This window comes from Ambystoma mexicanum, chromosome 9 (genome assembly GCF_040938575.1).
Source record: "Ambystoma mexicanum isolate Mex_15411 chromosome 9, UKY_AmexF1_1, whole genome shotgun sequence".
NCBI classification, from domain to species: Eukaryota; Metazoa; Chordata; class Amphibia; order Caudata; family Ambystomatidae; genus Ambystoma; species Ambystoma mexicanum.
Genome location: NC_090931.1, coordinates 1431411464 through 1431433738, shown reverse-complemented (window position 1 = coordinate 1431433738; position 22275 = coordinate 1431411464). Strand labels below are relative to the sequence as shown.

General features: G+C 44.2%; 1 protein-coding gene across 1 annotated transcript in view; it reads right to left on the bottom strand.

The window, feature by feature from the left end:
• The window catches only part of CNOT9 (CCR4-NOT transcription complex subunit 9), a 279336-nt gene that overhangs the window by 143084 nt on the left and 113977 nt on the right, over positions 1 to 22275 (bottom strand). The gene's annotated exons all lie outside the window — the stretch shown is intronic.

Sequence of the window (22275 nt, the reverse complement as noted above, 5' to 3'; positions counted from 1 at the left end):
AATCCATCCAGAAGCTCCAAGAGTCTCCTAAGGACCCTCCAGAAGCAGGGCGACCAGAGCTCAAGTCCTCTCATCAGAGTGCAGGACCCAAGGAGTAAAGGATGCCCAACCGGTATCCAAGATCCGCGACAGTGCCGTTTACTAAGCGGTGAAACCGCGAAGTGCTGGTGAGCCTAACAGAGCCTGCAGCTGCAGGAGCAATCCAGAGGTTCTCCCTCTTGTCCCCATGAATGAGGCTCAGGAACAAGGGGTATGCACCGCTGCAACAGGACAGAATCCAGGTGGACCACTTCGTCAAACCAGAGGTACTGTTCAGACTTGGGGTATTTACCTCATTGTCTTTTTAGCTTCGATTTTCTCAGTTGGGAATGGCAGTGGCTTACCTTTAGAGTTGATTCCAACTCCCCTTCCACAGGCTTAACAGCTTGTGACCCTAAAAGTGATTTTTCGACGAACTCACTAACTTTGTGCAAGACTTTAATTACAAGAAGTGCCTCAGCTCAACAGACTTTCAAATGGACTTTGGCTGTACTGGCTCCCTACAGACCCTTCTAGCCCATTGACTTTGATATTGCTGTCCCTCAGAGGTGATAACTTGTTTTAGACTTCTTGCTGGGAAAGGCTGGTCTAGATTTCATTGAAAGATTTAAGTACCCTCACACATACAGAGAACCTGTTTAACCTTTTTAGGTAAGATTTCCACAGAGCTGGTAAATCTTCCTTTCCTGGTTCAACTCCAGAACTTTGTGCTTTTCTAGTGGGATATTTTTCATTAATACCTCAGTGAGTGGGAACCTTTTTCCACACTCACCTAATATTTAACTCTTATTATGGGTGTCATTTTTAAGACTCTCCATAGTGTCTTTTTAAAGTTATCATGTCTAACAACTTATTGGCAATAAGTGCCTGTTGTTGCTGGGTTGCCCTAGGGGCTCCCCATTTAACTTTCTTGTGCTAACCTTGAGTGAACTACAGTTCCCAAGGGTAGAAAGGATCTTTGGATCCCTTTTCCATTTTATTCTGTGAAACCAGCACACCCCACCTTATGTGGAGTGCTGGGGAGATGCAATGTATCCCCATTCACATTAAAACTGAAACAATTCTGTTACAGTGACAAGCTTACCTTTAATGGCTGGTGGCAGTGATACCTTTTACTAATTTGGTGCACCTTTACCGCGGGCTGTAATCACAGCTGCAGTAAAGGCACCCAAGGGTGCTCATTTTACCAAAATGGCCCCCCGTCTTTTTCTGCCATTTTAGTGTTTGTCATTTCTTGTTCCTTCCCCCGACATCCAGGGCGGGAAATTCCTTTGTTTGCGTTTTGTCATTGGCGGGAGTCCTCTGGACACTCCGCCCAGGCTCCAGTCAGTTTGTAAGCACAGGAAGTGGGGGAGGAGTCCAAAACTCCCTCCTCCTTTGTTTTACGCCTTCCTTCAACTGGGACAAATCCCAGTGGGGGGCTGGCTGTCCTGATTGGACAACCAGACGCCCCTTTCTTGTAAAATGCAGGGAGAGAATGCAGAGGTTGTGCTGTAGTTCCTGATAAATACTGGGAACCTGAAAGCTAAAGTCACGTCGACCACTGGAACAGAAAACCGAAGAGAATGACGAAGGAAAAGCGGATGGAATGATTTCCAGCGACCGGAGAGCCTGCTGTGTAACCGGAGCCTGCTGCAGCCCTTCCTTCCAATCGATCAGGGGTTTCCGAAAACGACGGCCCGAATCCAGAGCCTGGTGAGACCCACTATACTCAAGAAGACCTACATTTTGAGCCATCCCACGGGTTGCTGCGACCTTGCAATACCCCAATACACTGGGACCTCCAGCCACTGTGCGGTGCACGGTCTTCCTAATTCCGAATCTCGCTGAAACTTCGTGGGCATCCTGGTGTATCTCCAAAGACCCGAATCGAGTCCGAAAAGTCCCCTCACAAGAGTGCTGGACCTTTTCAACGACGAGAATTCAAAGGCGATTTTCTGTCTTCTTCTGTGCTCCTTGAAAAGACAATACACATATATGGGGGAAAACCGATAGTACTACCTAAGTAGTAGCTCTACCTTTTATCGGGGGTTGGTCAGTATTACAAACATTAGATGTAGTTAGCTCATATCAACAGCTTACAGTCAGTGTTCATTAAATCGATGCATCGATTTAATGAACACTGACTGTAAACTGTTGATATGAGCTAACTACCTCTAATGTTTAATACTCCTGGAAAAGACACCAACCCCGCATAACAGCATTCAGCCGCAAAATAAATCTTGCCTAGAGCCTTCTTCATCAATCCCTGTTGCCAAGTCCCTTCTGAGGTCTTGTGTTCAGTCTCTAGGACAAGGAATCCACTGACCGGGTATTTGGCTGCAGTCCCTGAAATTCTCCTGCTGCAATCTCTCCTTCATTGCTGAGGTACTGTGTTGACTCGAGTATAAACTTACCTTAAGCCTGTTGGGACTTCTGTGTATTCCTGGGGTGTTTTCTGTGATTGGGAGGTCCCTCGTCCAGTACACCCAGTCCCACTGCTAGAATCCTGCTGGGGTGTCTTCTGTGAAGCCCCTGGACCCTCTTCTAACCCTAGAAGTAAAGTACTCGCCCGTTTGCCAGTTTTCCTAAGGCACTCTGACTTTTGCTACTAAAGAACTTATTCTAACACTGCCTGTTGGTCACTAGTCCTAGTGACCCCCCTTCTGCCACTGAGAACACTCATGCTCCAATAATAAGGGAAAGACTTTGAATGGATTGGGACTTCTGCCTAGAAAATAAATCAAGTGTTTTACTTACTTGTAAAGAGTTGGTGGGTAACTGTAATTTTAAGAGTGAACAGTTACAAAAGTTCTTACTGATCTTGAATGTGTGATGCACTATTAAAAGTGTGGTTAACATCTTTTCTTCCTTAGCCACTCTTTTGCCAGTCTAAAAGAAAGTAGATGTAAAGGTGTTTTACTCTCCTGTGATTAGGTTGTGCCTCTTTACAAAAGCCCTGTAGGGTAATTGTATGAGTGTCCTCCAACTGTTGGTATCACCAGGTTAGTCCTTAGTCCTGTTATGATAACTGTAGGAGTGTCCCCCAACTGGGTTTTGCTTCCCCCCCCCCCCCCGACTTGCTGCTAGCCTGTCCTTAATATGTCTACATTAGGTTGTTGCCTACCTAAAATAACTGACATTGGGTTTTACTTTCCCCTTCATTGTGAAGTTAAAATAAGTGAGTTTTACTTATCTTGGGTTAGCTATGTGCCATCCAAAGGTTACCAGAGTTATTGCTTACCTCAATCTGGGGTTCCCCGATTTCCAAAGCATCTGTAATTGTATATTACATCCTTAGGTTTTACTCACCTGGTATGTTATGACCATGTGTTATGACCAAAGTGGTTATAGGTTTCTACTGCACCTAGAATAAGTGTTTCACTATTCACCAAAAAGTATATTGTCCAGTTGACGGTTTATGTGATTTGTTCCAAGAGTCACTGTACAACTGGAAGGGCCTACTGCCCTTGTATTACCAAAAGTAATCTGAAAGTAACCATTGGTCTTTTACTCCCAAAGAATAGGCTTGACCTATACTAAATGTGTATAACAAGGTTTGACTTCCCTAGAACTACTGTTGTGTTCCAAATAAGGTTTATACTTGGGCCTGTGTGCTTTCAAGTATAGTGTGTTTTATATTGCGATTTCATATAATGGGTTTGTACGTACTTAACCCCTAGATTTATCTGGGCCTACCTGTATTTAAATAAATCCTTTATTTTTACAATACATAGTGTTTGTTTCTTTGGATCATTTGTATTATAATTTCACTTGTACTGTATCTACTGCCCTCTCTCCCTCCTAAGATAAGCCTGGCTGCTCTGCCTACGCCTACTCAGGTGGTACAGTCTTATACTAAGAGTGGATTCTTGTACTGCCTCAATTGAATGGTTTTGAAGAAGTGGGTAGCACTTCAGAAAAACTTTCCTAACACTTCCTTTAACCTTTCCTTCCTGCACCTTCAGAATCTGCAAAGTATAACTAGTGTGATAAATGCTATTACTGTCCTTCTGATTGAAGTCATTTTATGGTGTAGGAATTCTATAGAAGCATAGCCAAAGATTATCCACCAACTTGTTCTGATATTGAAAAGTATATTTTTAGTGGTACACAAATTGGCTTTTAAAAGAATGCTTACTTAAAACTTGATGTTAAATAACTATTTATAACTGAAACCTTGAGTGTAAATGTTACTTGTATTGATGAATTTTCATTGCTACAGATCACATTTACCCCTCTTGAGATGGGCCTGGCTGCTCAGTCACACTACTAACTTGTGTAGTACAGACCTATACCAAAAGGTGGGTTACCCGATACCAAGCAGCTAAGTGTTAGGTAGTTTCACACAGTGTGACTGCCCCAATTCTTACCCAACCGGTATGACTAGTTATTTGTGACGAGGCAGGTGGAGTCCCCAAAAACGTCAAGATTTTGTGGAGGGACTGACTGTTCTCTAAAGTTTCGGTTTTGATCACCCAAGACTGTATATTTGTGATTTCTATATTAAGTTCAGATCCAAGTCGGCAATGAGACTGCAAAGGTCCATCTGATCCCAGTTGTCCGAAAATAACTTTAATACAACAGGTGGGGAAAAAGTTAAAATCAGTCTCAGGCCCGGGAACTTTGTGCTGGACATAGGACAAGTACATAAATACATAGATACAAAAATGGACCAAGCTTGGAGATGCCTTCCCATACACAGAAATGTAGGTATCCAAGTGCCGTTGCAGCCAGTTATACCAAAGGTAAAATTATCCCACGCTCCTAACTGGTCTCCCTGTAGACAACATTCTTAGCCATTCAGTAAGCCTCACATTCCTCATGCAACATTCCAGGGAAGCCTTCAGAAGTTGCTGGTGAATTTTAAGTATAATTTCAACTAATCAAGAACCTCAAAAGACACTTCCTCACTTGCTACAACTAAGCCGACTATACAAAAATGGTTTACAAAATAAAAGACACTCAAGAAGAAAACACATTAGAGAACTGCCTTCGTGATATATACAACTGGATGAACTCCAACTACTTCAAACTCAACCCAGAAATAATGATCATCACATAAAACAGAGGAGACAACCACTACATCCCTTGGGCCAAGGGAATACAACCCCAGCCGCATAGTGGACTGGAGAAAAAAAACCTGGGTGTCCTGATGGATGGACAACAAACTTACTCTACAGCCACAAGTAAACGCTCTACTCAAGAAAGGCTTCCTTCTCCTGCGAGCAGTAAAAAGGATCGTACCATTCCTGTCATTCACCAACAAAACATTTACAGTCATCGCTCTCATGTCCAGAGTAGATTATGCCAATAGCCTGTACCAAGGTATGCCTCAACGACTTAAAATCCTGGCTCTTCACTGCATAATCAAAAGAACGCCCACAGGGGCATATACATAGCTGAAACAATGAGTGAAGAAACCGATCCCGGATCCCATTAAGCAACCTGCTACAAACAGAACCTAAGGAGGACTTTCTACAACATACCAAACTTATCAACTGAGAGATAGTTGAGACCGGATGAGACTAAAGATTGAATACACAGCTAGACCAGGACGGAAAGCCAAGGACGATTTTATCAATAGTACTCTGGCCTCCAAATTACACACAGGCACCAACAGACCACCAACGGAATAGATAGCAAGGGAGTAGGGGACTGTTCATCTACAGTAAAAATACCAGAGGGGGGGGATTAGACACCCAGACACATTTCACTAAGTTCAAATACAACACAGCCGGGAACACGCCACGCTGTCAATCACAATTTTATAGACAAGAAAGGAAAGTGGCAATTAAGCTTACCTACAAAAATGCTAGATAAAAAGAACAAGATCTGCAAGGAATAGGATATACGACCTAACCCAAGCTCAAATCTCTGCATACCCAAATCACTCGAAAGTCCACACAACCATTTCTCGCCCAGCAAACTGCATGCACTTCACCACAGTTTGTGAAGGATTTCAATCAGGCGGCACACACCGTGGTCTCAGCCTAGTATGTAGCGCACAACTGAGATGCCTCTTTATTTTATGCAAAAGCAATTTGAGATGGTACACAACTCTTATCACACTCCCTTTTTCAAATACCCTGGATCACAATGGACCATGAACCAGGCCGGTTGGCGAAAATACAATATTTATTTTTAAAATTCAAAAGAAAATCATACCATTTTTAATATGGGGCAGCAATCACCAATGGGGCGATAACCATGAAAATGTAAGCAATTCACCTGGTTAACCTAATAGAACATATACACAGCACACATGAATAGGAGCACTTTTTGAGTTAGGAGAGATGCACCCAAGTAAAGGTTTCCCCCTGCAATGTTCCCTCAACCCACAATTAATCAGATTCTGAGTGGATAGAAAGAAACAGCAGGTAGTCGGGGATAAGACGCAGAAAACAATCAAAATCCAAGCTTCCTTCACAGACTTTAAACCTTTAGCAAAGGCCTAAAATAACACTAGAATTTTACAAAGAATTAATGTGTGGTTACATTTTGAAGTAAATATGATTTCTCACTAAGGCAACAATGCATAGACACAATCACAATGGATCAACAAGGAGCATACAATTCGAAAATGAGAGGAAAGTTAAAACAGCTTCAGCCAAATGACACGTTGAAAAATTTGCAATTTACCCAATTCCTGTTTAAAATGTCAAAAACGGTTTCTTTGAAAAACGGGTGAAATACTCTGATTTGGAGTGTGGTTTGTGGGCTGGGGGATAGAGTTATATCATAGGGACAATACAGAGGTGAAAATAGGTCTCTAGCTGGTGAATTGAGAGAGATTTGGAAGATAAAGTTAGGTTCGTTTTTAGGAAAATTGAGCAGTTAAAAGTGAGAAAAATCGGTTTTGAAAGAAAGGAAAATGTTACTTACACCAAATTATCTAGGCTATAATGTTAAAGAAGGAACACAGTAAGCTCCAAGGTTGATTCGCGAGGTCAACCTCGTCGCCCCACTGCTCAGCCCCAACAATTAGTTTGATTACTCCAAATACAACTAAGGGCTTATAATTTACAACAGACAAAATTGAAAAGAGATGGTGCTAGCACTTAAAAATTAAGGTCAGGATACAAGGATAATGCTAACAGTTTCAACAAATTACCAGGGTGTAAATACGACTACTCAGAGTGGGTAAGGTCAAGGGCAAGACAAGATAGGATATGTGTTTCTATGGGGTGAGAATTATACTCACAGTCCCCTTTTTAGTTTTGGGATTTTGAGACAGTCAAAAGGTTCTGGTCACCACACGGCGGCGTGCCTGGCCAAAGTCAGCTGGGCATGGTCTGGTCACCGGGTAGCGAACAGCTGGGCAATTCGGGTCACTGGATGGCACAGGTACCGCTGGATGCAGTCAGTGGGCAAGCAGTTAGTGGGCAGCAAGTCGGTCTGATTTCAGGATGCAAAAGATACCACAGCTTTCCCCTTTTTAATTGGAGATTAGTCTTGCAGTTGGAATCAGCAAGATGAATGGAGCAGATGAGGAACTTCAGGAATAGTGTGTCTCTAGAGTCCTGTCATGGACTCTTATTTATAATGCATAGTGACATCGTAGAAGTATATGGCTGGGCAGGCTTAGCTAAGCACACCTCTAAACCACTGGATTGGTCAGTGGTGATAGTCCCTGCCTCGCTCTCAGCTGGGTGGATTTCAAGGGCAGGATGTCAGATTTATGATGCGAGTTTTACAATGTTCAAAAACCTTTGTTACTTTAGCTAAAAATCCGATTTTGCCACAAATGGTACATTTATACAGTTGAAGTCTTAGCAAATTACATAAGCATGTTACATATTTTATGCAGACCATTGCAGTCCAACTTTGCAATCTGTGAGATTATTTTGTACGTTTAATAATCTTTGGTCATTTTCAGTATGAAATGTTCGGCCTAAAATTCTGGGACTTAACACATGCGTACATACCATCATGGGGCCCATTTCTGTTAATTTTTAACATTCCAGCTTGTGTCCTTTCCCCATGATTCACATTCTTCTGGCATTCGTTTCCCATACATTCTATTAACAGCCAAGACCTCTTATTTGAAAGCCACAAAAAACACATTTAAACTACTACATTTTTACTAAGTCCTGTTGCAAAGATAAGTCTTCAAAGTTTCTTAAAATAGTCTTTTGAAACAAATGGGCATCCTTTGTCCTACACTGGCCCATTCTTTTTCTTTTCAGCTACCACCAACTGTCACTTCCCCAGATGGAGGACAGGGTTTTCCCAGCTTGATTTAAGGTTTATTGCCCTTATCCCCTTCGCACATCCGTGTCCAGGAAGTTCCATTGTCAGAGCGTTCAGACCAGACCAGATTCTGTCCAACCTAGTAATTATCACTGGGGTGTTAGTATCTACTGAGAAGGGCCCTTTTGTTTCCGTCATCCTCCCAACAGAAACCTGTCTTGGGCCGATTGCTCCCCCATGCAGCCACTGAAGTCTGATTTAATTCCATCTATTTTTGCTCTGAATTGGGAGAAAACCTGCGGAATAGAACCATTTCATACATTTTATTTTCACCGTACAATCCCCTTTCACATTGAAGTTTTTGTTCAACATAGTACCCTAAACAAACATTTTTCTCCTATAGTTTGCAAAGCTCATTTTTACACATGTGGTGCAAGCTGCTAGAACTTTGCTTTCAAATTCGGTTTTTGACTTTCCATCTGGATTCCCCACACCGTTTTGCAGCCATAGTTATTTTCTTTTAGGCAGTAGTTTGTTTGAACCACCTATGCACTGAAATTGACACAGCCCAGAGCTGGAGCTTCTTTGAATTACTGATCATTGACACTTTGTAACTTAAAAGTGAAGCTTTTTCCCCATGAGGCAGAAAATGAAGTTATTGTTGATTTTTCTCATATTTAGTTTGACAGAGCCTGTCATTCAGGGGTCATGCTTGGTTTTACTGAAGCACAATGGGGATATGAATGGGCATGGCAGGGCCTTATTACTAACAGTAGATTGAGGAAGAACAGAACAAAATAGCATGAGAGCAGCATCCTTTTAAGGTAAAATACCCCCTTTTCAATGGGGACTTTGTGCTGGCAGCAAAGTGGTACTGCTTTTCACTCCATTTCTTTTGTATCTGGAAGAACACACCGGCAAGCTCCCTCAGTGTGCCCCCTTGTCCCATCCAGCCCATGTGTGTTTGGCAAGATGGTGCAGCCATCTTTTTGTTGATGCAAAACGCAGGTTTGAGGCCATGGTTCTCACAGGAACCAGTGCAGCCATTTTGCTGGCGACTGTAGATGCGCAGCTTGATGATGTGGTGATGTACTGCTGAGTCGGTAAATATATCCCACAACTCCAAATAACAAACTAACACATAAACCGCACCAACAGCACATGAGGTCTTGCATCGGTCCGATACTCCCATAGCTCAGCGCACGGTGAAAACCGAACTGAAGCCAACACGCCACTTCCGTCAATTTCCTACTCCCGCTTCACCCGACTAACCTAACCCGCCCGCCTTTTGTTTTACAGATCCGCCCAAGTGCCTGGGGACCAATTCCGTTGGTGACGGTGCGCGGTATAAATACCTTTAACATTTAACATAAAAAAGGAATTGTATCAGAGCTAGGAGCATTGCTGACCAAGAGTGGTGTTCGTATTAAAAGAAAGACAGTTGGTTCACCAAGTCACTTATGGGTTACAAAACGGGACATGCTATAGAAATTTAATTGCTGACTAATTTTGACAGGTTGAACTGTACACCAGATATCTACTTTAGGACACTGGGTCACTGCTATTGGGGTATACCCAAACTACACTCACCTCCTGCCTGAACAGATTTGAACGCAAATACTTCAATATTTTTTTATTTTATTTTTCATTTATAGCAGCACACAAATCCCAGAGGCATCTAGGCGATAGTTACAGTACAAGTGCGCTAGCACAGTCCACAAAGTGTAGGACCATGCATAAGAGTTACAACATAAGAGTGGAGAGTGAAAGCCCACTCCAGTAAAGCCTTGCCTCATGCTTCGGGAGATTCATCAGGTGTGCAAATAAGCTGGAAAGGAAAGCCTCATGGTATGGGGGGCTATGCCAGCGTTCGGGAGAATTCTCAGAAAAGTGCTAATTCCCCTTCTACCTTAGAGACCCCCCCCCCCACCCCCCCCAACTTCCCCTCCCAGCTGGACTGATACTTAACTTCTAACCTGGAAAGAGACCTTTTTCTCACTTATGTATTTTTCTGTAATTTGGACTCTGCGTTTCTTTTTTACTCTGGAGCCTGACAAACTCCATAGGCATCAGCTTTACATTGTGACACACAGCACCTTCAGTGCAGTGGCACAGGGAAGTCTTAGATTTCCCAAAGGTTTAAAACCTTCTCTTGTTGAAACTACTATTTCCAAGAGCAGTGAAGTGAAATTGACTTCACTTACATTTTGTAACTTTCTAGATCCAGCAGACACGATCTTACCATAGGGTGCTGGAGGGGTTACTTAGTATCCCCTTTGTCTAGGTTCTAATGTAAAAAATGTATGTTGCCCTTTCTACAATTAACGGCTGGTGGCCTTGGTTTACTGTTTACTACCATTGAGTGTTTCTACTACGGGCTGCAATTGCAGCGGCAGTAAAGCAACCATGGGTGCCCATTTTCTCAAATCGGCCCAGTCTACTTTTTTTGCCATTTCTTGTCAAAAAGGTCCTTGTTGAGATTTACTCTGCGTGCCAAACCAGGTTTGGTGCCTTTGTACGTTTGGTCTTTGGCGGGATTCACTGGTGAAGCCTGCCTCTGGCTCCAGCGTGTCCGCCAGGGCAGGAAGAGAGGGAGGTGCACGAAACTCCATGTGCTTAATCCCCTTAGTTACAGGAATGCAACCAAAGGTGGCTGGCTGTCCTTGTAGGACAGCCACCCTGCTGTGTGAGTGACATCTAGGTTGCGAATGAATGGGAGAAGCCTGCATAAAAGGCAAGGCTTTTTGCTTGGAAGGCAGAGTCGACCACTACACAAAGGAATCCGAAGAACTTGGAAGAGACGCTTGCTGCAACTCCTGGACCATTGGTTTGCCCGGTGAAGCTCTACTGCATTGCTTAAGATCCAAATTTGCATCGACTAGTCCTGCAACGGACAACTTCTCCCATGGGTTGGTGGGACCAATCGACCACAAAACGAACTCGTCTGGACATCCTCTCGGAGCTGGCTGTACTTCCATTGCTGCTGCAGGAGCCGATTGCCAGGGAGAGGATCATCAGAATCGAGTATTGTTTTTAAGTCGACCCGAGCTACAATAAGATCCTCCAGACTCCCATTGACGCCATCTTGGTTCAGCCGTATTGTGTCGATCAAGATGAACGTGCTTCCCCGTCTGCTTTACTTGTTTTCCTCCCTCCCGGTCGTTACTCCAGAGTCATTCTTCAAAGCTCTTCAGTCGGAGGTGGTTCGCTTTATCTGGAGGGGAAAGAAGCCGAGGATTAGATACGATACTTTGACTCGTTCGTTCGGGGCTTTGGCCAGCCTGATTTTCATTGGTAACCTAAGGCGGCTCATTTGAGGGTGTTCCTGGAGCACTTGAGGGATGAGAACGTACTGTCATATATTGAGGAGATCCATGCGCATTCCAGAAAAGGGAGAGACCTCCTGTGGGCAGTGGTAACCCCCCCCTTCCTAGGGCAGTAAGAGCACACCCCACCTTGTCAGTGTTGTGGTCACTGTGGAAGAATGGTAGGAGGAATGTGTCCCTTTCTTCTTGGCCCTCCCCCCAAAAGTAGGAAAGGCTCCCTCTCCAGAATCTACAAAGCGCTGATTAAAGCAGATGTAGAGTCCAGGCAGCCCTTTAAGAAACATTGGGAGAGTTGGCTGGAGGGGGAAATAGGTGCGGCTACCTCGTCAGCCATTTTTAAAGGTCTTTTTTTTCGGGATCCCTGTACACAGCGGCAATGGAACATAATTTCAAGATGCTGCATGCGTGGCACCTTTCACCAGAGAGAATTGGCAAAATGTACTCTGGGTCCTCCCCGCTCTGCCCGAAAGGTTGTGGTCAACGGGGGTCCTGGTTTCACCTTTGGTGGGGATGTCCTTCTGTCCAGTTTTTTCGTCTGAACTCCTGAGCTGGATTAAGGAGATTACGGGGCCGATTTACCCTTGCAGCCTCTTGTGCTTCTCTTTGGTGTTCGGGCCTCGGATGAGGAAGAGTTACTTTTGTCACGAGTGGTTCAGGCCATGTTGCGGGCGGGGAGGCTTGCCTTGGCTCAGAAGTGGAAATGCGCTGTGATGCCTTCTAAAGCTGGCTGGTTAGCAAAACTCTGATCTTTACGTACGGAAAACTCGGCGATTACTCACAACACCATGAATTCATTTTTGCAAGACTGGATGGTGGTTCTGCTTCATGAAGATTGTGAATCAATGAGACTTTGAATTATGAGACTTCATCTGCCTTTAATATTTGTGTTGCCACCTATGCTGCCATGGACCATCCTTTGTTTCTATGATTTGAGCCCGTTGCGCCAGTAATGATTGTAGATTTGGTCCCGATTTTGTGTGATGCTTTTCTCTCCTTAGTTCCTCTGGGTATGGTTTGGGTTGAGAGGGGGGTGGAGTCTGGTTTGGGGGTTTCCTTTACGGAGACTTGTTTTTTGAAAATTATAAATGCTTAATAAAAATTCAGGTGAAAAAAAAAAGTGACATGGTTGTCAAACAAGGTAAGAAAGTATGACGAAATCAGGCAGAATCAGCGATACTAAGAAATGAAAAACCCTACCTTCTGTGACCGGCACAGTGGACAGGTAGCCACAGTAGCTATATGGGGCACATTTCGGCAAAGCGGCACCCAAAGGGATGGGGGCTTCAGCGACAGTATAAGCACATTGAAGAGTCAAATGTGTTAAGCACATTATGCAATTACCGGTCAACCCTTTTGATGCGGCGATCGGAGATCATGGAGTGTGAGTAATGGGATGGCTCCTAAATGCGTGAACACACTGGTTGCCTTCCTGGCACTGAAAGTGCCCCTTAAAAGGTTGCCCTTTGAAGAGGTTGGCTTCGCCTGCCGGCTCCCCTGGGCAAAAGTAAAGGAATCCCCTGAAAATCCACCAACTGATGAGGCAGGATTTTCTTTGTAGATGTCCTTTCAAACGCAGAGAAGGTTGCAGCAGCAATGTTACAATTGAGCAAAGGCTCTGTTGATGCGTGTACAAGCCCAGCAATGGCTTGCCTGATAGTGTAGCTGTCCAACGTGTACAGTGGTCTTACGAGCACAGTCGAGGTACTTGTGCAGAGGCCCAGACAGGGGATGGTATGACCTTAAAGGTTGCCCTTTGAGGGGGCCAACTTAGCCTGCCGGCTACCCTGTGCAAAGGTAGATCCAAGGCAATTTCAATAATTTGTTTAAGGAGGAACTGTATTCAAAGTTTTGTGGGGGCAGATGTTGGGACAGTTTTTCTTAAGTCCAACGAAGGGCTTCATAAAACCATATCTGCGGCAGTACAAAAATAAATACACTCTTGGTACAAGGCTGTACCACGCAAGAAAATGTGGTAGTGCAGACAGAGCAGCCAGGCTCATCTTCCAAGGGAGAAGAGGGCTGTAGCTTGGTACAAAGAAATTGTAGCATACGTATGGTTGAAACAAACACTGAAACACTATGTATTGTAAAAATAAATGGAAGATTTAAATACAATGAGGCCAAGATAAATCTTGGGTAAGTACTATAATATATATAAACAATTCTAAAAACCAACTCAATACGTATGGTTTACAAACCTAACTATAACCTTATTTAGATTACAATAAGCAGTCAAGTTGAGTCAAACCTATAACGCATTCAGAATGGTATTCAGCTATTCTTGGGGAGTAAAACCAGTTACTTATTAATTATTTATTTGACTTTTATAATGCGCCTATACACAAAAAGTGTTTCAATGCGAAACAAGACAAGAGGATGGGGAAAAGGGAGGCCAAAACAAAAACGATCCTACTAGGCGTTGTGAAATCCGGATCGTGCAAGTAACGTAAGCAGCGCAGGGGAGAGGGGAAATGCCCGACAGGGCGGGTTAAGGAATATTCTCAGAAATGTGCCAATTCCCTTCTACCTTACAGACCACCAGCTCTTTTGCTGGACTTTTACATTTTATCCTGGCGAGAGAGACATTTTTCCCCACTCTTATGTACTTCTTTGATTTGAACATAGTTTCTCTTGGTTTTGGAGTCTGAAAAAGTCCATAAGCAACATCTTTTTACATTGTGACACACAGCACCTTCAGTGCAGTGGCACAGGGAAGACCTTTAGATTTCCCAAAGGTTCCAATACCTTCTCTTGGATAAACTACTGTTTCCAAGAACAGTAAAGTGAAATTGACTTTACTTACCTTTTGTAACTTGGTAGACCCAGCACACACTATCTTACAATAGGGTGCTGGATGGGTTACTTAGTAGCCCCTTAGTCTACTTCATCATGTAACATTTTTAGGTTACCCTTTCTACAATTATTGGCTGGTGGCAGAGGTTCACTTTTTCCTACCATTGTGTGTTTTTACCGCGGGCTGTGCTCACAGCTGCAGTATAGCATCCATGGGTGGCCATCTTGTCGAAATGGCCCCGGCCGTCTTTTCTCACCATTTCTTGTTGTAAAGATACTTCGAGATTTGCTCTGCGCGCCAAACCAGGTTTGGCCCCTTTGTTCGCTTTATCTTTGGCGGGATTCACTGGTGAAGCCCGCCTCTGGCTTTACCAAAATGGCCCGGTCTTTTTTTTGTGCCATTTTAGTGCTCCTGGTCCTTTCTTGTTCCTTCCCCTGACATCCAGGGTGGGAAATTCGTTTGTGTGATTTATATCTTCGGCGGGAGCCCTGTGTACTCCACGGCCAGGCTCTAGAGTGTCTGAGGCAGGAAGCGAGGGAGGAGTCCAAAACTCCACAGCCCTTTGTCTTTCAGCCTGAGTGCGAGATTTCAGTTCAAACTGGGAGGCTGGCTGTCCTGAAAGGATTTCCAAGCAGCCCCCTCCAAACCCCCCCACCCCCAAGGTTTGAAGGTTGCAAGGCTGTATGATTAGCTGGGTTCCTGCATAAAAGTCTGATCCTGGAAGCTGAAGAGTTAGTCAACGACTGGAACCAAACCCGAAGAGGAAGATGAAGAATTTGGTGCTGAAACGATTTCCAGCGATTGGAGAGCCTGCTGTGTAACCTGAGCCGGCTGTAGTCTTTCCATATAATCGACCCGAGTACTCCGAAAACAGTGACCCCGACCCAGAGCCTAGTGAGAACCACTTCACTCAGGAAGACCTGAGTCAAGTGGTGCCATCCGACGCCATGCTGATTTTGAGCCATCCGACGCCATGCTGCGACCTTGCAGGCTGCAATACCCCAATACCCTGGGACCTCAAGCCATTGTGCGGTGCGCGGTCTTCCAAATTCCGAATCTCATGGAAACTTCATGGGCATCCTACTGAAGCCCCAGAGGGTCGCTTCCAGTCCGAAAAGTCCATAAACCAGAGTGCTGGACCTTGCAAATGACAGGAATCAGACCATCGACATTCGTTCTTCTTCTGTGCCCCTGTAAAAAAGGTGCCAAATACACAGAGCCGCAACAAGCCGTTAGGAAAACCTTGCAAAGAGCCTTCACTGTGATTCTTGCTGCAAAAGTCCTTCCAGTGCCCGGTCTTCTTAATGACGGAATTCAACAACCAGTTTGTTGGCTGCAGATCCTGAAGTCCTGCTGCAAAATCTTTTGTGCTAAGGTACTGTGCTGGCTTGGGTATTTACCCACCTTAAGCCTTTGTGATTGTTGTATAGCTTTGGAGTGTTTTCTGTGATTGGGCGGTCACTCACCCAGTTCACCCATGCTCTTGCTGGAATCCTCCTAGGGTGTCTTCTGTGACGCCCCTGGACCCTGAACTAACTCTAAAGAAAAATACTCACCTGTTTGAACAGTCTTTCTTAGGAACGCAGACGACACTAAACCCTAGCGACACCCCCCCAACCCTCCTTCTGCCACTGAGAACACCCATGCTCCAATAATAAGGGAAAGACTTTAAGGATTGGGCCTGTTGCCTAGAAAAGTGAATACATGTTTAAAAGTTAGTTACTTGTAAAAGTGTTGGTTGGCAATGGTAACTGAGAGTGAACAGTTAAAACCTCCAGAACGTCACAGGTCCCAGACTGCCCTGCCAGTCCAACACTAGTCTCCAGGCCACTGCACTCTGCCCTGCACTTGGAATACGTTCCATGTGAGGGGCAACCTCTCTGCACTTAACCCAGGCCCCTGATGGACTGGGCACACTTGTCCCTGTCCCACACACTTACTGTCTGTGCACTTACATGACCTTGACTGCACTAGGCCTAGCAAGGACGTTTGTCCCATCCTCCCTTTGTCTCCCGTCCCTAGCCTGGTTGCGCATGAAACTTGTGCATAGGCGCATTGATGACCTATCAATCTGAATGGTGCCAGGCCTAGCACAGTAGTTTATTTTTCTGTATGTCCTTTTCCCACTCGCCCATTCTCTCCACACTTTCCCATGCACTTGTACTATCGGACAAGTCGTTAAGTCTAGTAGAGCAGCCTTTTGATTGTATGCCCCTTCCTTCTTCCCCCCCCTTCTCTCCTTCCCTCCTGTCATGCACTTAGACTAGTAGAAATGCCTCAGGACTAGTACGCTAGTTAATTTTGTTAGATCATTCGGAAACCACAAAGCCTAAAAATGACTACTTTATTCCCTTGTTCCTTCCTGCCTTAGAGCTTTACAAATAAATTACAAAAGTTACTACTTACCTCAGAAATGTTCTGCCATTCTGAAAAGTATATATATGGTTGTTGTACTTACCCTAGACATGTTTTGCCATTCTAACATAGTAGATGTAAGGTTGTATTACTCACCTGTGATTTGGTTGTGCCTCTTCCCAAAAGTAATGAGGTTTGTTTCATTTCACTATTGCTATCAGAGTGTCCCCCAACTGGGTCCTGCTTCCCCCCGACTTGTTATGATATGATAAGGCATTTGTAACGCGCCTATACACAAGTGTTTCAAGTGTTTTCAAGTGTTGTTAGCCTGTCCAGAATAAGTCTGCATTAAGTTTTACCTACCTAGAATAACTAGGAGTCATCAATAAAGTGTAACACTGGGTTTTGCTTTCCCTGGTCTGTTTTAGAGAGACATTGGTTTACACCTGCCTTTAAGTTTCTTTTAGCTCCTGTAAAAAGTGTATAGGTTTTACTTAAATTGAGTATAATTGTTATCCTAAAATAAGTTAGTTATTGATTCCCTTAGCCTGTGAACTGAAAAGCAACTGTAATTGAATATTACACCCCAAGGTCCAAATCCCCTAGAATTACTGTTATCCTGAATGAGTTATAGGTTTATACTGTTCCTAGAATCTGTGTTTCACTGGATCAGAAAAGTATATTGTCCAGTTGATATTACTATGTGATTTCTTGCTGGGCATCACGGTACAACTGATGTGTCTACTCCTCTGGCATTACTGAAAGTAATCTAAAAGTAACTATTGGTTTGGACTTGCCTAGAACTCCCGTTAGGTGTTCCAAATAAGGTTATATGCTTTGATCTGTGTACCTTCAAGCAGTGTTGTGTTTTACTATACTGGTTTCTTTTTTTTTATTTTTTTTAAACACATCGGCATACAAGGATACCACATGGTACGTACCTCCAAATCTAATTCCCGCATCACAAAATTGCTTCCCGAGACATATCTATTGGCTCGAGTCCCAGCACATCGAGCATCGGTGACAGCGGACAGCCTTGTCTGGTACCCCTCTGTATTTCCCATGCTGCCGACACTGTCCTGCCGGTTTTCACCCTTGCTACTGGCACCGCAGTAGTTTTATCCACTTAATGAAGTGGTCCCCAAATTACCTCAATACAGCAATTAGCCACTCCCAGTAAATCGAGTCGAACACCTTTATGGCGTCCAGAGCGACTATCACATATTGATCTTGCGAGTCTGCTGTGTATGCCACAATGTGTTGCAGTCACCTCAGGTTTACGGTCGTATTTCGGCCTGGGATAAACCAGTTTTGATCTTCAAGCACTAAAGTCCCGATGACCTTCGACAGCCGTCGAATACAGCGAATACAGTGGTCAGTATTTTGACGCCGTAGTTTAGCATTGCCAACGGTCTGTACGAGCCACATTCATCTATAGGTTTTCCGAGTTTGGGTATAGGGATAATCAGGGTCTCCCTCATGCTTCCAGGTAGCGCTCCCTTTTTGTGTGCCTCCTTACACACCTCATGTAGGATCGGGGTCATCTCCGAGCCATATCTCTCATAGGACTCTGGGGGCAGCCCATCGCTTCTCGGGGTCTTGCTGGTTGCCAGGGACTTAATCACCTTGCTTATATCTTCAATCAACAGTTCCCCCTCCAGCGCGTCGCGGTGTGCGTCGGCCAGTTTGGGGAGGCCTATTTCAAGCGTGTCTAATATTTCATTTTGGGATATTAAAGTGTTGTGGCCGTATAGTTGGGAGTAGAATGTTTTAAAGACATCGTTGATTGGCCTCTGCGACCTGTGCATCTGGCCCATGTCATTTTTGATTACTGCGATCATGTGCCTCAGGTTTTCTTTCTTACACAACCACGATAACAATCTGCTAGGTTTGTCTCCTTCCGAGTGTGCTCTAGTGGCTTTCGCTATATGGTCAAATTTTGCTAGCCTACCCCACGCGCCCCGGCAACTCCCCCGGCTGACGCTAGTTCCCGTTCCAACTCACTCGTTTTCTGGGGCTTAGCTTCTATTTACCCATCTTCTCCTCCAACAATTCCAGATCGCTCAGAAGCGACTTTCAGAATCCCCCCACGCTAGCAATAGCTTCCCCTCTCACCACCACCTTCATTGCTTCCCACACTGTGCTCCAGTCCTTCACACTTCACGTCCCGTGTATTCCACCAGCTTGTTCCGGAGTCCCTCTCTAAAGGCAGAGTCCGTCAGTGCCTCGGCTGGCATACACCATTGTGGTATGGGCGGCCTGGGGCCACGCATATTCCATGACCAGTGGCGAGAGGTCTGAAATCGATCTGCCCAGATAGTGTGCCGATTCTACCTGTGGGAGGTGGGCCTTGTCTATAGCAGGTTATCTATTCTCATGGGCTGCCGAAAAGTAGGAAAACATTTTGTTTTCAGCTCCCTCCACACATCCGCTAGATCTAGGTTCCCTATCACACCATTCAGTGTCATCTACGTCGCCATTGCCCTCTTCGCCGGCGGTGTAGATCAATCCACATCCAGGTCCCTGACACAGTTGGTTACCCCCCCAAATAAAAAAGCTATCACGGTATGGGGCTATTACAGCGCACAGTCTGTTCAGGTGTGCTGGGATCCCATGGTTCCTCAATGCTCCCTATAAGTATAACAAATCTTCCATGCGCGTCCGCTTCCACCTTCGAAAGGCAGAAGGGCACGGTATCCTTTATCCATGTGTACACCCCCTTGCATACTTGGGAGTACGTCGCTCCGTATCCTTGCCCTCCCCAGCATTCCTGTACCTTATGTAGGTCATCTGCCGTGATATGGATCTCCTGCAACGGTGCAATTGAGATCAGTTTCCTCCTTAAGAAGGATTTAATTCCATTCGTGCGCATGTAGGTGCCAATCCCTAAAGTTAGTACCTTTATGTCTGCCGCCATTTGTGCGTTTTCATTTTCCCTCCCAGCCCACTCCGGCCTACATACCACCAAGTTTGTTATCAAAGCCTTCGCCCACCCTCTACCTTTGTCCCATTTTTTGACAGTTGTGCACTTCCCCATTTTACCCGTTTCTGCGAAGAACAAGTAATGTTTCAAACAGTAAAACAAAATAAACCAACTGCGCCCAGCAGTTGCTCCATCCAAGCAACGCTCAGGCACCCCGGAGCCTTCTTGGCCCATCCGGGTCGTCTTGCGCAGGTTGTGAAGTGTCAGCAACAAGCCGACACCAGTCCTTTCGCAGGGTGCATCCTTTAGCTCAGGCCAAGTGGCCCAGCAGTGCGCCCCCCCCCCCCCCAACCCCCGTCCTAGTCAAGTTCTGCGCCTTGGCAGCAGTGTGTTCTATTAGCTTCAAGGACAAACACCTCCCATCTCTATACTGTGTTTATATGGTCTTTGACAGTACTTATTCCCCTACACCACCAGGATTTAGCTGGGCATACTTTTATTTAAATAAACCATTTATTTTTATAATACATAGTTTCAATGTTTCTTTGAAGCATTTGTATTACAATTTCTTTGTACTGATTCTACATCCCTCTCTCCCTCCGAAGATGAGCCTGGCCGCTCCGTCTACGCTACCATGAACTTAGGTGGTACAGCCTTATACTAAAAGTGGAGTCTTGTACTGCAACAGCTGAATGGTTTTACTAAGCACTTAGTTGGACTTCAGAAATAAAAAAAGTGTCCCGTCTGTAGAACCAAACTAATCCAAATCTCAATTAATCACATAAGTTCAAATCATAAATCCATTTTTGCAAGTAAGAACACTCCCAGATACTTTATTACAATCCACCCCCAACATGTGATTGGACAAAAACCTCTTTAAAAAGAAATACCATCTTTCTCAGATTCCTTCATTTACATTGGTAGCCATTATCTTAACTACCATCTTCAAATTGTATTCATAGTACACCCCATCTTGGGATTCCTCCGTGGTAAGTCATGACATCAACCAGTTAAATATTTGTATGCAAACATAATTGATTACTAGCAATAACTGGTCTAAGACCTTTTAACCTCAACTCTTAATTTCACATGGTTGACTAATGTGTCAAGCGATATTAAGAAGGCTGGGTAAACAGGTTTTCTTTGAATTAATGATAACTCTCTCATTCCCCGGTTCACTGGCCTCCATTTGAACATTCTAATCTAAATAACTGCCATTTAATTGCACACAGCACATCTAAAACTACAACGGAATCTCCTGGCTTTCTATCACTTTAGCCTCGAGCATTGATTCATCCCATGGTTTATTGTTGGTCAGAACAAATAGTGAAAACGCTCTGTCAAGCTCCCATGCATTCAGGAGTTTAGATCTGCCTCCTGCGATACTTATCAGACCATAAGTCTCATGGCCCGCTCCTGTAAATTAGCTGACCATCGCAAAGGTCGAAGTTAGTTATCCACCCTCTGGCCTCAAACTCCACAGAACCAGTTTCTCAAAGTTAAAGATCACCATGCAAAAAACCCAGACTGCAGTCTTTTAATCATTTAGATTCATGAATTCCCTGTGTATTTGTATCAGTGTGCATGCATGTTTATTAACGGTCATATTTTCTTCAGTGGGTTCTCTAGGGCCAGTCCTCTTCATTTCATGCATATTAAACCCCCCCCACCCCCATCATTCAGTTTCCACATACTTCAGAGGACCCCAAGTGTGACTCGTGCTCATGTTACATTTGGTGGTTTTTATGCGTGCATATCTAATATGTATCAGTTCTAAACAAAATGTAACACTAAATATATCACACAATTTCATATGTATCCAGTTTAGATAAATGTAACATTGCACCCAGTTTGCCGCACCCCTAGTCACAAACATGGCAAGTGCAACAAAAACCCTCCCGATTGTGGGGACCTTGCATGACCACCCCAACAGTAGTCTTAAGCCCTTACAGAACAGAATACTGGAAAATGGCTCAGTCAATGCACCTACTGAAGGGTAATTAGTATGAAGACAGTCAGTCATTCTTAAAGGTTTTCTCCACATAGTTTTACAAAAGGCCAACACAATGTAGAGCCCAGAATACAGAAACAGAACATATTAAATATACATGTATTGGTGATTTCCTGATCAATTTGATCAGGAAACAACGCATTAAGTTTGCTACCAAGAACAGAGAATAACAAGGGGTGCAAACTAATGTATCGTCTTGTGAATACAGATCCAGAATACAGGTACAGGAATCTCCAAGGACTATAAGAGTGTAGTGTTATGGCAGGCTCAAGAGAAAACCTCTCTCTTATAACCAATTTCTCCCTGGATGCTGACTCGCAGCATCAGCCTGGTACTTAAAGAACGAGAAGTAGAGTCTCTGCTTTTACTTTTGCAAAATTCCTCCATTGGCTGGAGGAATACCCAGGTACTGGCATTAACTTCAGATACCCCCAAACATGCCATATTATACGAAGTACTATATTTTCTGATAATAAAGAATCTGGCATGGACTGGGTACCACAAGGAGACAAGTGCTTTATAAGTCTAGACAATTTAAGCGCTCTACTTTGTCACACATGATGCAAATCTAGGGTTCAAACCTAGCTCATCTCATAGCTGGAATATGTTTAACTATTTTTTAACCGTTATATTTTAATTGGTGAAATACCAGTAA